At 38.9% G+C, this 11,698-nt stretch overlaps 1 long non-coding RNA gene across 2 annotated transcripts; it reads left to right on the top strand.

Annotated features, from left to right (window-relative positions):
• The first annotated feature begins 7,118 nt into the window (after positions 1–7,118).
• Positions 7,119–11,409, top strand: LOC148699208 (uncharacterized). Of its 2 annotated transcripts, none has more exons than XR_015954736.1 (3): positions 7,119–7,413; positions 10,128–10,200; positions 10,307–11,409. It is a non-coding gene; the product is annotated as an uncharacterized LOC148699208 (long non-coding RNA). The 2 variants fall into 2 exon arrangements; XR_015954747.1 differs by having other exon boundaries at positions 10,137–10,200.
• The last annotated feature ends 289 nt before the right edge of the window (positions 11,410–11,698 follow it).

The raw sequence follows: 11,698 nt of genomic DNA on the forward strand, positions 1-11,698 counted from the left end.
ATATGACGCTAGAATATAAGTGAGTTTCACCTAATAGTTATGAACTTATATTCACAAGTAGTGGAGGTTGCTTATAAACAATCGCGTTAAATAAATTCTTGGCATAAGTTTCATGCAATCATAGTAACGAATGCCTCGTCAACACTTATAGTTTTCAAAGAACTTAATGATTCTTGCTTGTATCTCTATTATGCAATTCATGTAGGGAACTTGTGGGGAATGCTTTGGGTTGTCGTATGCAATCATCCAATTCATTAACTTAAGGAAAACTTGACGGTTAATTTAAGCGGACCTAATTAACCCGGGGTGATGAGAATTCATGGTTTATTGAAATGCAATTGGAAATCATTTTATTATGCAAGTGTAACATGTGTGGAGATGAACCCCTTAGCTATTCTATCATCCATTCATTCCATTTCATCAATTTCATATTTACATTATGTTTTAATTGCAATTTGTTCATTTAATTTAATTTCGTATAAACCTAAATCCCCCTTTACTTTAATGTCAAATTAGTTAGAAATCAATTTAGTTTGTGTTTTTAAGAGTCTTGAGTCAAGTTACAACTTAATTTCGTCCAAATTTGTGTTTATACTCAAAACTGCCCAGAAAGTGGTTTTTAGGCAGATTTGAGTGTGTTTGTGCTGTTTTGAGTCTTTTGGTTTGTTTTGGTGTTTTAAAGTTTAGTTTTGCATTCTTTGAGTCTAGTATAGTGTTTTATATTGTGTTTTTACGTTTTTGAGTCAAATCCAAGTGATTAACAATCCCTCCTAATCCCCGGTCCAGAACGATCCCTACTTATACTTATACTACAATTTGACAAAAAGAGGGTTTAATTTGTGTGCGTATAAATCTCGCATCAATTTGCAGCAGCTGCCTTCCCCTGGTGAATTTCCAACAGTTTGAGGTATCATGTTTCTTAACTAAGCTATCTAAATTAATTTCCATTCATTTAAATTGTGTTGTATGTAGTTTATAAGTGTTGTGACACAACCCGACCGAGATCGAGGCATGCTGGCCGTCACGTGGAAGTGACGTAACCATGTGCATAGTGCGGAAGCTAATAAATAATAATAAAAGTATGAATAGATAAAAACCAGCTATACACAAAATAAAAACATACATGTGCAAGCTTAAGTGTGAAAACAAAGTTCAGAGCACGAAGACCTAACGCAGTCAGGGAGAAACAACACTACATAAACACACCCAAAGATGGTCCTACACTGGTGATAATCTGTCAGTTATGCCGGGAAAATCCTCTGGGGAGCCACCACAAGTGCTAGCCAACTAGAACCTGGAGGGGCGCAAAACAGAAAGTGTGAGTGGGCAAAAACAAAACTTTTCAAAAACCATTTCATAAACAAAGTTCTAACCCCTCGCCGTAAAACTTGTATACTTCCCAGAAAATAGAATATACATATATATATATATATATATATATATATATATATATATATACAAGCCATGCTCAGAAATATGCCATGCCAAATGTCTCGAAATAAAATGCAAATGCTCAGGTAACGCCAAAACAATGCCATGTAATCTGTCAGCCGGAGTCACCTAACGTGACTTGTACGGCTGAATATAGAGCTCAAATCTCCATCTCACTAAGTATACCTCTACACGAGTCGGAACCACCTAAAGTGGTCTGTATGACAGGATTGGGTGTATAATAAGTACGCTCAAGTGCTATGATCACGTGAAAGTTGGGCGAATAATCGCGGGTCACCTACGAGTCGAAACCACCTAAAGTGGTCTGTACGACAGGATTGGGCACCTAACTTGGATCCAAGATGAGCGTATGGTGCGGGAGGTGAACATCACGTAAAGGACTGTGCCCAACTCTGGGCAGGAGCACTAACACCGGGGGTGCAGGTTATGAGCTCTCTATGCATCTTAAATCACTATTGAACATAAACATAAATCATAACTCACCTGACACTTACCTGTGCGTCTGCAGCACCAACACATAATACATATGCAACTAATAATGCATAAATAAATGGCAACCATATGCATGGCGTATAAACGTTTCATTTCACTTTCTGGGAATAATATAAGTATATAGGTATATACGGAAAACCAAAGCCCACTCACTGCTATGTAGAAGGGTCGTAACCTCTTTGCCTCGAGTGATCGTGCTCGTCCTCGAGATAAGTCTCACCTATATGCGAAACAACTATAAAAACGTTAATTTTAAAGCACATAACCAACCATACGAAATAACTTCTCATACAAAGCTTAAATGGGGTGTATGAATACACCAACGTGATCTACTCAACCTCAGGAACACCCCCATATTTTTAGAAAAATTTTCCGACGCTGTACGCGCCCTCACGCGCCGGCCAAGGCACGGCCACACGCATCGCCCACGCGCAGGCACGTGCCTGGCATACTGACGGCATTAGTTAACGCCGTCAGGAATATTCCGTTAAATCTAACTGATGCCATTAACGCCGTTAGGAATATTCCGTCATCTTCTCCGGCCAAACTCCAGCGCCGTCGCTGGCGTCGGAAAACCGGGAAATTTATAAAACTTCGCATCTTCTTCGTTTTTCAACCAAATTTCACAAAATTGGTACCAAAATGAAGCTTACAACAAGAAGAACAAATCCATACCACTTCAACCACTAAAACCCACAGAATCTAGTCGGGAAAACACCACCAACTCCTGCTAAACTTGTAACTCACGATCCCGACGTCCAAAACCTTCAAACGAACCACCCCGAGCCTCCTAAGGACCTCACCAAGCTTCCTACAAGCTTGAAATTCCCAAAAACATAAGAATTAACGTGTGCATGAACAGTGACCAAATCGGGGGATCCTGAGTTCGATGTGAAAACGAAGGTATCCTGACCTGAAATGGGTATGGTTGAACTCCTAAGGACCTCAAGAGCACGAATATGTAATTTGTTTCCTCGATCTGTGAAGGTTTCAAGGGTTTTGGGTGTCGTCTGTACAAAAAGAATAGGAATGAGAGAGAAAGAGAGAGAGCTCGGGACAGGGTAGAGGGAATAGGGGAGAGGGGTGATGATGATGATGGATGTGTGGCTGGGATGCAACCAACCAAAAACCCAAAACAACCACACAAACAACAATTATCCATTAGGGGCAAAATTGTCATTTCACCCCTACGGTACGAAAAGTTCGGGATGGGCTGTCACATGTTCTGAGTTTATGTATTTGTATGCAACCATTTTTGTATGGATGTACAAAAAATGGTTTGCAATGTTCATATGAGATTAGTTTCTCGGTTGACAACTAGTTGGATTTCGCAAATGGATGTGAAAGCATGACTGTGGTCCAATTAATTCTTGAATTGTCCCAATTTTTTGGACAATTTGAGATTGCACATTTACATGTTGTTGTTTGCGGTTCATGCATTAGAGTGTGACCGTGGGATATGTGGTAGTATCTCTTTGTGTTCTTCGTAGTTTTTTGTATCTACGTCACGTCGTGCACTTGAAGAATTGCAGGGAGAAGTTGCCAAACTTTTTCCATGCTCGAACTCTAATGTGTTGAAACCGTAAATTACAACACGTAACTGTGCATTCTCGAATGAGATAGGATCTATACCGAAGGCATAAGGTGGCATGTCATAATTGAAGTTGTTGTAACCATTGTAATTGTTTTTTTTGGTTGCAGGTGAAATTGACAAACAGTGGATACATAATCCTAACAGATGTGCTGATGAATATTTGGATGGAATAAATCAGTTCATCGATTTTGCAATTGCAAACAACCGCAGTTCAACTCAAATTCGGTGTCCTTGTAGAAAGTGCAACAACTTTATGATTGAATATTTTGAAACTCTTTGATACCATTTAGTGAGAAATGGGATGATGGAAGCCTATACTACATGGAATCATCATGGAGAACAAATACAATATGCTTCATCCTCCGACACTATCTGAGCAGTGGATATAGTTGACGTTCTTGTGGATCCAAATGATCAAATTATGGACATTATCAATGATACTTTTCCAACCGCTAGTTCGAATACGAATGTGGAAGTAGAAGATGGCGTCCCTTCCACCATGGATAATGAAGCATTTGAAAAATATGAAAAACTATTAAAAAGTGCCAAGCAAGAATTATACCCTGGTTGCGAAGGATTTTCGATGCTCACGACCATTGTTGAGTTGATGCATGGAAAAACAAAGTTTTGTATATCGAACCAATGTTTTGATTACTTTTTAGGAGTTTTCAAGAGGATGTTTCCAAAGAACAATTGCCTTCCTAAAGATCATAAAAGTGCAAAGAAGGTGTTTAGTGGTCTTAGATTGGGATATGAAAAAATTCACGCGTGTAAAAATAATTGCATTTTGTTCTACAAAGAGAATAAAGCGTTGGATAAATGCCTTGTATGTAATGAGTTGCAGTTTAAAATGACATCTCATAATAGAAGAATGAAGATTTCACAAAAAGTTATGCGTTATCTCCCATTAAATACCAGGTTACAGCGATTGGATATGTCGACGCATATTGCAATCGATACGAGGTGACATAAGGACAAATGGGTGGATGACGATGTTATGAGACATCCTGCAGATGGAGAGGCTTGGAAAGAGTTTGATCGGTTGTACCTCGAATTTGCACGTGAGCCCCAGAACGTTGGATTGGGACTTACGACAGATGGGTGTAATCCGTTTGGGGTTCTAAACCAATACCACATCACTTGGCCAATCTTCGCAATTCTATATATGCCTTAGAAGTGTATGAAAAAAGAATTTATGATGATGACGTTGTTAATAATCGAAGATCGGGGCACGTGTATTGATGTGTATTTACAACCATTGATCGATGAACTAAAAGAATTATGGAAAAATGGTGTTCCCATGTACGACAAATCTACCGGGAATATGTTCACTTTGAGAGCAGCCGTGATGTGGACTATAAACGATTTTCCTGCGTACGCTATGATGTCTGGGTGGAGCACTAAAGGCTACTACGCATGCCTAATTTGCAAAGAGGACACGACGTCTAATTGGCACGCGAGAAAAGTTTATTACCTAGGGCATCGTAAGTGGTTGCTGTGGGACCATGAGTGGCGTCAGAATGAGACAGCCTTCTTCAATGGCACAGAGCTTTGGCCAACACCTAGAGAATGGTCCGACGATGAAATTTTGGCTCAGGTGAATTGGTTGGATTTTTCTCCGTTAGGCAAGTCCATAAATAGGACAAGACGAGACACACATCTAAACTGGACACACAAGACGAGGTTGTTCGAGCTCCCGTACTGGTCCAAATTAAATTTGAGACACAATATTGATGTAATGCATGTTGAGAAAAATGTGTTTGATACACTAGTCGAAACTATACTAGACTTTAAGGGAAAAACAAGGGACACAATAAAAGCTCGGATTGATGTGGAAAAAATGGGCATTAGGCCAGGTTTATGGATGACGAGGGACGGAGACATAGCCAGAAAGAAGCTCGCATCGTTTCTGGTGAAACAGGATAAGAGGAAAGAGTTTTTGTAGTTTCTATCTTCTATAAAGCTTCCAGATGGGTATGCTTTAAACATCGACCATTGCGCAAATGTGGATAGAGGTAAATTTTCCGGCCACAAGAGTCATGATTGTCATGTCATACTTCAACGCCTTCTCCTAGTGGGAATTTGACACCTCTTGCCTGAAGACGTGGTGAAGCCGATTATGTTGCTGGCGAGATATTTTTCTCAATTAATTGCAAAAACTTTATGAAAGTCCAATGTTAAACAGTTGTGCGACGATGTTATTGAAGCACTATGCAAGTTTGAACAAATATTTCCTCCATCTTTCTTCACAAGCATGATCCACATGATGATTCACTTGCCGGATAAGACACTTCTAGCCGGACCCGTCAACTATCGATGGATGTATCCAATTGAAAGGTATATAATTGCCATAAATACTTTAGTTCGTGATGTATGTAGAAGTACAGTAATATTATACGATAATTTCTTTATTGATACAGATTACTGGGTGAATTAAAAAAGAGTGTACATAACATGACAAAGCCCGAATGATCAATTGTGGATGCGTAAGTCAGCTTTGAGTCCTTTACATTTTGTGCAATGTACCTATAAGACGTTGAGACTACGTTCAACTGACAACTGCACAATAATGACGGTGGTACGAGAAGTGAAAAAATTTCTGTTTTTTCGTAGCTGATCGCGATGACAAGCTTTGTACAAAAATAATGGGGTACATGTACTGGGTGCGGACAACATTGCAGACATTAATTTCTATGGAAAACTCCCAAGTGTTGTGCAATTGCTTTACATAGACCAATGTCAAGTTATCCTCTTTAAGTGTCACTGGTTTGATATAAACCCACGTCGGGTTGGAGGTGTTAAGTAAGACGATGGTTTGCTATCGGTTAACACTAACAGATGTTGGTATAACGATGACCCATACATTTTGGCAACAATGGCTAAACAAATTTTTTATATAGATGACCTTAAGGCCGGGAGGGGATGGAAAGTAGTTCAAAAGATTGAGCATAGATGGTGTATGATATTGTGGACCGAGATCCTGCTGCTGATGAAGATTACGGTAACATTGCTGACCAACAATTGGGGTTTTCAACGACATTTGGTGCAGATACACTGCGGGATATGACTATTGTATAAGAACCGTATTAGGTAGCTGGAGGTCCTAAAATCAAAATACGGATCGATTCCATTACGATTGACCTCTGGGATTTACCGTGATACAATGCACCCAAGCGCACGAACGACGATATTGGTGCGTCTACAGACGAGGAGGAATGTGAGTCTGAATCTGACGATAGTGATGATCTTTATTCTAGTTTAGACGAGGATTAATGAAAAATTGTGACGTAGATTAATTAAATGTATTGAATGGTATTTAAAAATGTTGTATACAAACAAAAGTTTCCTTTACAATTTGTACCAAAATTAAATTAAAAAAATTTATTTTTTATTTAAACCGAAAAATAAATTAAATTTACAGTTATGCACAACGACGTTTTATAAATAGTTGTCGCTCAAATATTAAAAAATTCAATTTTATTTTTGTAAAAATTGGTTGTGCGACGAATGTTAAAACGTCTTCGTTGTGCAAACATGTAAAAATTTGATTTTTTTTTCTCAAAATTGGGCGTGTTTGTAAGTTGGCGCCTTCAATTCATTTCGCACAGATATTTGTCTCAGACTCAAGCTCATCTCTCTCGTTTGTAATTCGAACTCTTCTTAGACCCAAGCTCCCCCCCCTCTCTCTCTCTTTCTCTCTCTCTCTTTCTCTCCATTCAGTCAACCTCCTCACTCTATCTCTCTCTATCTCAAACTCAATCTCAATGTCTCCCTCTCTCTCTCTCTCTCGCACTTCATCGGTTTCTCTATCTCTCTATCACTTTCTGGTTTGAAACCACAGCACTCCGATGCCACACTGCACGCAACTTTCCTAGGTAAGGACCCAGTCTAATTTATCTCCTTAATTCAATTAATTTTAAGTACAATTTTCTGAATTTTGAACTTCAGTTGTTTTAGTTACAACATTTAGGGATTTAAGGTTGGAATTGGGAAGCTTGGGTTAGGGATTTAGGGTTGGAATTGGGAATCCTGGTTTAGGGATTTAGGGTTGGAATTGGGTATCGTAGTTGCTCACGGTGTAGGGTTTTTGAATTAGGGTTCGAATTACAGATTTACAAGTTGGGGAGTTTATTTATTTATTTAGGGTTTTGAATTATGAGAAATTAGTAGGGAAGGGAATTTAGATGTCTAATCATTGTTGATATAGCCCTGTGTTGGATTGGTGAATGTTCTGAATTTTTTTTATTTATAACAAGCTAACAACTAATATTGCTTTTTTTTCTTCTGTTGGATTGGTGAATGTTGGATTGTTGAATCGTACTATATAGAGCCCTGTGTTGTCATTGTCCTGCGAAAATTAAACTGAATTTGTTTATGTTCAATTCCCCAATATAGTTGATAGGAGTCTAGGGAATTTCCTAATGGTTCAAATTATTCTTACCATTCGTTGTATATATACTACTACTGTTTTCACGAAACATTCAACCCTGTGTAAAAGCAGAAATGAGGCAGATTTGAATTGTTTAGCTAAGAAGGGAAAAGAAAATAGTTTAGTTCATAGATGATAACCTCTACAATACCACTTTAGATGTAAGTATTGCTTAACATATACATATACATATATATATATATATATATGTGTGTGTGTGTGTGTGTGTATGTGTGTGTGTGTATTGCTTAACATATACATATATATGTGTGTATGTGTCACATCCCGGCCTGGGCAGGACCACTTCCCGGGCCCGACTCCACCGTAGCATGATATTGTCCGCTTTGGGCCCCCAGCACACCCTCATGGTTTTGTTTCTGGGAACTTACATAAGAACTTCCCGATGGGTTACTCATCCTGGGAATGCTCTCGCGCGCTACTCGCTTAACTTCGGAGTTCCCATGGAACCCAAAGCCAGTGAGCTCCCAAAAAGCCTTGTGCTAGGTAGAGATGAGAATATACATATAAGGATCACTCCCCTGGACGATGTGAGATGACACAATCCACCCCCTTTAGGGGCCCGACGTCCTCGTCGGCACACCACAACCAGGCTTAGGCTCTGATACCAAATTGTCACATCTCGACCCAGGCGGGACCACTTCTCGGGCCCGACTCCACCGTAGCACGATATTGTCCGCTTTGGGCCCCCAGCACACCCTCACGGTTTTGTTTCTGGGAACTCACACGAGAACTTCCCGATGGGTTACCCATCTTGGGAATGCTCTCGCGCGTTAATTGCTTAACTTCGGAGTTCCCATGGAACCCGAAGCCAATGAGCTCCCAAAAGGCCTCGTGCTAGGTAGAGATGGGAATATACATATAAGGATCACTCCCCTGGGCGATATGGGATGACACATTATATGTGTGTGTGTGTGTGTATAAGTATTGCTTAACATATACATATACAAAATAAAAATTAGTTGCATGATCAATGATATTAGATACTAATGTTATAGTGATATTGCACAGTGTAGAAAAACATGAATGATACGCTGAGAAAAAGTTGAAGTGCTAAAGTATGATTAAGACATTCCCAATTACATTATATTAGTTGGTCTGTTTGTCACTGTCTTCCTCACAATGACATTGTCATTGTCTGTTTGTCATTGTCTTCCTCACATGAACAAAGCTCTCACTCACTTCCTTACAGTGTTACTGTCTGTTTGTCATTTTCCAATCATATTTAGTAAGGACCTATCAAAATTGCCTAGATGTAATTTATGTATGAATAATTTTTAGGTAGCAATTACCTTGATACAACAATAAAAGGTTTTATCTTCCCCCTCCCATAATCTTCAAGCTAATACATATTCTGTAGCTGTCAACAGTGGAAACTTTTGTATTATCTGACCAACTTCAACGCCATTGTTTTTCTCCATCTGTAACTACTCATGCTGAATCAGCATCTTATCCCATTGTTCTCTGTAATCATTGTCCATGTACAAGTCTCTCAGCTTCTCAGGAGAGCAATTCTCAAATAGCGTCATACTCAAGTATGTTAAAAGACCATCCTGAATGTAAGAAAAAAGATGCATAAAATTGGGTTGGGATTCAGGGATTTAGGGCGGCAACGAGGATTCTTTGGTCTTGGGGAAATAAAGCAAGGTCTATGAAACAATCCTTGACAAGGGCCATTTCTATATTCAGTCATCTAAGCAACTTTTGAGAAGTACAAGCAAATTTTTCTCTAAATCAAGAATAGAAGATCCTTTAGATAATTCTATGTTTGATTCTCCATTTGTCTATAGGCTGATTACGAAATGACATCCCTTTCATGCATGAGTTTTTTGCTTTATTTTTTTATGATATGTGACATGCATTACAAAGTAAGCCTTCATATTGGAACCTATTATGTGAAATGCTTTGGTATTTGTACAAGTCAGAAAATAAAATGGAGCTTCTATCACTCTTTGGATACATAAAGCATCTATTGTGATGTTTGTGTGCTTGAAAGATCGAATAACTTATAATTAGTGGCTTCAAGCGTTGAATAAATCATGGTTTATGGTTTTTTGGGTTTTCTTGTGTTGTGTTCATTCACCTTATATATGTCATTGAAGTGCATATAATAATTTGATTATCTAAACAGATTCATGATAGTTTTTGTAGATGTCGAACTTAATATCAAACCAGCGGGTCGCTAGTAGTGGTAGTGAGACACCTTCTCAAGGAGGTATGATAGGAGCATATTCATGCGACTTAATTAGCTTGTTCTCGTGCATTTATGTTGTGTTTCCTTAGTTATTTTAGTGTTTAAAGTCACTTTTGTGCATTTTCAGATTATAAAGCCAAAGTGTGCAAGAAGATGCAAATTGGAGTCTTTTGGAGGAAAAGAGGAACGAATGAGTTGAAGACTTGAAGAAACGATGAATTCCTACTCCAACGAGGATTCCTACTCCAACAAGGATTCCTACTTGAAGTAGGAAAGTTAACCCTAGGTTTCCCATTTTGGTAACCTTTCCTAATCTTAAACGTCCGTATTTACTAGCCACTTTGAAGGCCTTGTAGGCACTTTAGGACACAAAACAAAGGCCCTAGCCCCCTTAAACCTCTTTGCCTTGCCTTTCCCCTTCTTCCCTTCCCTTGTCGTGCAAGGGGGGGGGGCAATTTTGTCCTAGGTTATGCACTTAAAACACATGCTCCTAACCCTAGCTGCACCTTGCAACCACTTCCCTTTTAATTTCTGATTTAATTTCCTAATTCTAGTAGCCTTTGACTTAATTTTAGTTTATAAAAATTAGCAAGGGTTTTATTTTCTGAAACCATATATATTTTAAACCCTAGCCGCACCCTATTCTCTTCATTCACACTTTTCATTCATTCATCATCCCATATCAGCCGCAACTCCCATCCATTCTTCAATAACCCTAATTCCACATCTCAACCGTACCCTTTATTCTCCCTAGAGCCTTTTGCTTTTCATTCATTCTTTTCATATTCAGCCACATTCATCATTCCCACTCTAAGCCGCAGCCACCATCAACCCTAAAACCTTGTCAGCCGCAACTTCCATCCATCTCCCATCTCTGCCGCAACCTTCCCTCCATTGCAGCCACCATTCCCAACCTTCCTCCACCACTCATACCCCTTGCCGCACCACCATATCCCCATAAACCCATCTACAACCCAGAAAATCATCCCAAAAATCCATAAAACCTTCTTTGCCGCAGCAAGAAGAAGGAGAAAGAGGAGCTTGAAACATGCAGAAATTCAAAGTGGATTCGTTGGGCGTTTTAGGTGTAATCAATCTTTTGTTCTCTATGTATAATTTCAATTTTGTTTCTCTTTATGTGAACATGAGAGGCTAAACCCCTAGTTAGCTAGGGGGTGATTCGAAACCATGTTTATGCTTGCAATATAAATTGATTACCTTCGGTTGAAATTTCATGATTTGTGGATTCAATTCGTTTAACTGCTTGATTGATAACTTATTTGTGTATGTTTATTGAGAGTGCACGCTTAGTTTTCATGCATGAATATGATGCTAGAATATAAGTGAGTTTCACCTAATAGTTACAAACTTATATTCACAAGTAGTGGAGGTTGCTTATAAACAATCGCGTTAAATGAATTCTTGGCACTAGTTTCATGCTCATCATAGTAACGAATGCCTCGTCAACACTTATAGTTTTCATGTTGCTTAATGATCTTTGATTGTATCTTTATTGTGC

The sequence above is a fragment of the Pyrus communis genome, chromosome 1, assembly GCF_041283825.1.
Source record: "Pyrus communis isolate YQ-2024b chromosome 1, ASM4128382v1, whole genome shotgun sequence".
NCBI lineage: Eukaryota > Viridiplantae > Streptophyta > Magnoliopsida > Rosales > Rosaceae > Pyrus > Pyrus communis.